The following is a 5,013-nucleotide window of genomic DNA, read 5'->3' as shown; positions in this document are numbered from 1 at the left end:
TTTTCTTGACCTTTGTGTATTCTTTCCTGTGGCTCAGAAAAAACAGTATTAAAGATGTGGCTGTGGGGGCTGGAGAGATGGCTTAGAGGTTAAGGCACATACCTGCGAAGCCTAAGGACCCAGGTTTGATTCCCCAGGACCCATGAAAGCCAGATGCACAAGGTAGCACATACATCTGGAGCTCATTTGCAGTGGCTGGAAGCCCTGGCACACCCATTTTCTCTCTCTCTCTCTCTGCCTAGTTCCCTCTCTTAAATAAAATAAAATTAATAATAAAAATAAAGATGTGGCAGTGGAGTGGGGGCTTTTTCGGTGAGTTTCTGGTGGTCAGTATCATTTTCTGACCTGTGAGTAGCTAAGAGTCTATTTCCACTAGTTGATGTTGAAATCTCTTGGTTATGCATTGAAGGAATTTAATAATTATGATCAAAAATAATATTTAATGCCAGGGTTGGTGGTGCACGCCTTTAATCCCAGCACTTGGGAGGCAGAGGTAGGAGAATTGTGAGTTTGAGGCCACCTGAGAATACATAGTAAATTCCAGGTCATCCTGGGCTACAGTGAGACCCTGCCTTGAAAAAACAAAGAACAAAAAAAAAAAACAACAAGAAGAAGAAATCTTTTTTAAGCTTCCATAAAACTGTCAACTACTTCTGTGTTCCTTTTAGTATGAAACATTTAAATATATTCAAAGATAGACAAGAATGGTATAATGAGCCTTCATGTGTCCAACACACAGCTCCTTAACAGACTTTTTTCAATCAAACCTCCACTCACGTCTTCCTCTAACAAACACATCCTGAAGCAGGTTCTGTAACTGTAACATTGCATCTTTATTTCAGTATATGCCACTAAAAACTTTAAAGTTTTTAAAGTTTTAGTGTGCTCACAATGCCAATTGTGACATAAAGTATAACCATAATTTCTCTATAGAAAATATCTGCTATTCAAACTTTTAATTGTATAAATATAACATTTTACAGGGTTTGTTTTCTAAGTCTTATGTCAACTAGAGTCCTACATTTTGTCACTAATTCTCAAGTTTACTTTGAATCTGCGGATTCACCTTTCAACTCTTAAAGCTGAGGAATGGAGGCATTTTATCCTCTTGCGTTTTCCATGTTAATGGCCTCTGCCCTCCACATTGCCTAGCAATTGGCAATTGGTTTCATTGCTTAGAGGTATAACAAGATCTGAGGGCCCTCATTTTGGCCAATGTGAACTGGATTTATAAGAATTAAGTTACCAAGTGTCTCCTGGAACCAACGCAGTGCTCTAGTTACAAGGTGACTGTGGCCCACCCATGGATAAGACACGCGTGACCGAACTGGTGTCTCCACCCTGACTCGGAGCTGCTGCCGTTTCCCCAGAACGTTTCTCCGCCATCGGCTTTGTTGTGGATGCTGCCTGATTGCGTTTTCTATATCTCAGTTTGTAAACTATTCATGTTAAATAGCATAGCTTCCTCAGCTATGTGTGGTGAGGAACTGAAATGGCATAGGTTATATGTAGCATTTCAAATGACAATCATCAATCACATTCAAATGCCACTTTATTAAGAGCCACATGCTTCACTTCTCATTCTAGTACAAAAAAAAGGGGGGGGGGCTGGAGAGATGGCTTGGCGGTTAAGGCGTTTGCCTGCAAAACCAAAGGACCCTGGTTCGATTCCCCAGGACTCATGTAAGCCAGATGTACAACGTGGGAGGGGGGCATATGCATCTGGAGTTCGTTTGCAGTGGCCCTGGAGTGCCCATTCTCTCTCTCTTTCTCTGCCTCTTTCTCTCTCTCACTCACTCAAGTAAGTAAGTAAGTAAATAAATGAATGTACCAGGGCTGGGGAGAAGGTTAAGTGGTTGTAAAGCCTAATGGCTTGCGGTCTGATTACCCAGTACTTACATAAAGCCAGATGCACAAAGTAGTGGATGCATCTGGAGTTTACAGTGACAGAAGTCTCAGATATTCCTCTTCACTTATTCATTCTCTCTTTCTCTCTCTCTCTCATCACTCAATAAATAAATAAATGACAAGTTAGGAGAAATCTATTTTATAACAGTATGACAGTCTCACCTAAAAGCTGGCCTTTTTAATCCACAGTAACCGGTCTCTGGAGCCATCGTTTTGGAAGGCTCCTCTTTTGTTTTCCTCCAGACTGAAGCCAGAGACTGTTGTCCCTGAACATTCCAGAAAGTAGAAATACCTAACATACAGCCACATGTGTTTGGAGAGCCAGTGACTTTCTTCACTTCTGGAAATACATGATAAAGCTTAAATTGTCCTCAGGCTATAGAATTGCTTTAATAAGAATCTGAAAGTGATTATAGTAGGTGTGATTTGAGAAATCTGAAATGTTTACAAAACTTAGGTGGGAGAGAAAATTTCTGCTCACATGTTGGCTCTGCCCTAAATAAGAAAGCTAGAAAGCAGGAATCTGAATGCTAGTGGGAATAAAGACACAACGGGAGCTTGGAACACAGTCGCAACACCCTCAGCAAAACAGAGTCAGCTGACCAAGGTGCGGGTAGAAATTCTCGAGGCCGTCACAGGCGTCTGATCTCCTTACTGCCCAGCCCACACATCATAGGACTTCTTTTATTAAGTGGCTTAGAGTCCCTCTGTGCGCCTCTGTGCCATCCTGAGCAGCAGGAGAAGACGCTGCCAGAAGGACCAGGGGAAAGGGGTCACGTCATATGGCTGCCAACCAATTGTCTTGGGAAGATGGCAGTATTCGTTTTGTTTGTTTGTTTGTTTGTTTGTTTGTTTGTTTGTTTGTTTTTTCATTGCTGTGACCAAACACCTGACAAGAAACAAGAATTTATTTTCGTTCACAGCTTGAGCATCTCATCCACCCCGCCCTGAAAGGCAGGTGAGTGAATGGAAGTGGCTTAAGGCTGTGGCATCAGGAACTTGAAACAGCCCATTTGCATCTCAGTGGATGGGGAAACAAAAGCCGGGGCCTGAACTAGGGCCAGTCTGTAACTCTGAAGACTATTCCAATGACCCACTTCCTTCCAGTAGGTGCCACCTCCTAAAAAACTTTCACAACCTCTCAAGATAGTACCACCAGCTTGGGGTCAAGTGATCAAACTCCTCTTCCCAGGCTGCTGCCGGATCAGTATCCATTGTCTATCTACAGACTCACAGAATGGAACGACCATGATCACCTGATTTGAAATGAGTTACCCATCGGTATTCGTGGAAGATTGGCTCCAGGGTCCCCTTATGGGTCCCCAAGTCAATGGATGCTCAAGTTCCCCAACATAAAAAGACATAATATTTGCATAGAATCTATGTATGTTCTTCTGTGTACTTAAATCATATCTAAACGACCTATAATTTCCTAATATAACGTAAATGCGAACAGTTTTTCCACCGTATTGTTTAGGAAATAGCGACAAGCAAAAATGCCCTGTACGTGTTCAGTACAGATGGAATTTTTAAAAATGTATCTTTGATCTTCACCTAATGGAATTCATGGATGTGGAACTCAGAGATATACATATTATACATACTGTATTTCCATTCCCTATTGTTTTATGACACACAAATAATCTTTTCAAAATATGAATTGGACTGGAGAAACGGCTTAGTGGTTAAGGTGCTTACCTACAAAGCCTTAAGACCTAGGTTCAACTCTCCCAGAACCCACGTAAGCCAGACACACAAGTTGATGCTTACACACAAGGTCATTCATGCACACAAAGGTGGCACATACATCTGAAGTTTGATTGCAGTAGCTCGAGGCTCTAGCACGTCAATCCTTCCTTCCTTCCTTCCTTCCTTCCTTCCTTCCTTCCTTCCTTCCTTTCTTTCTTTCTTTCTTTCTTTCTTTCTTTCTCTCTTTCTCTCTCTCTCTCTCATAGAAAAAGATAAAAATCAAACTGTGAATTACAGTCTGGAATTGACTTCCTCATAGGACCCTAGAATAACCAAGGAAATGGAAAAGAAATCACTAGAAAGAAGGCACTCTTGGAGGTTTATCAAAAAGTTATGCCAGGGGCTAGAGAGATGGCTTAGCAGTTAAGGCACTTGCCTACAAAGCCAAAGGACCCAGGTTCGATTCCCCATGACCCACGTAAGCCAGATGCACAAGGGGGTGCAGGCATCTCGAGTTCTTTGGCAATGGCCAGAGGCCGTAGTGCACCCATTCTCTCTCTTTCTCCCTCTCTTTCTCTACCTGCCTAATTCTCTATCTCTTAAATAAATAAATAATAAGACATTGTTTTACAAAAGTTCTGCCAAAGTTATCATTCATGGTAAATAGCTTCAATACGTTTCAATTTTCTTATCACGTCACCCAGAAGTGAATCTTCCGCCTGTGCTCCTCAAAGACTAGAACCAATGGTCCCTGTCAACCTTGGCTGTGTTGATGTGAAACGCAGCTCTCACTCCAAAAGAAAGAAGAGATCCTTTATTCTGAACCAAATGTGAGTGACCACGGCCCAGAAATACAATCAGATGTCCCAAAATGACATGAAAATGGTTACATGAACTTTTATTTATTTATTTCAAGCAGAGAGATATATAGGAAAGAGAGTCAGAGAGAGAGAGAAAGAGAGAGAGAGAGAGAGAGAGAGAGAGGGAGGGAGGGAGAATGGATGTGCCAGAGCCTCCAGCTGCTGCAAACGAACTCCAGATGCATGTGCCACTGTGCATCTGGCTTTACGTGGGTTCTGGAGAATCAAACCTGGCTCGCCAGATTTTGCAGGCAAGCGCCTTAACCACTTAGCCATCTCTTCATCCCCCACATGAACTTTTATAGTCACCAAAAAGACAAACAGAAATCAATGCATTTATAAAATACATTGGTGGGGACATCATGTAGGTGTTACTACAGAAGGGAGAAAATTTTGCTCTTGGTCTTAGATATGATTTGATAACATTATTACTTTTGGGGGTTGGTGAAAGCTAATGGTCTGCTAAGCTAATACGTTTCAAATGATTTACTGGTAGTCAGAAAGATCTTAGGTCAGATACAGATAAGTGGCTATTAAAGGAACTTAAAGATAACTC

This window comes from Jaculus jaculus, chromosome 23, assembly GCF_020740685.1.
Source record: "Jaculus jaculus isolate mJacJac1 chromosome 23, mJacJac1.mat.Y.cur, whole genome shotgun sequence".
NCBI lineage: Eukaryota > Metazoa > Chordata > Mammalia > Rodentia > Dipodidae > Jaculus > Jaculus jaculus.
The sequence above is the reverse complement of the archived record's forward strand: the minus strand, read 5'-3'. Positions refer to the sequence as shown.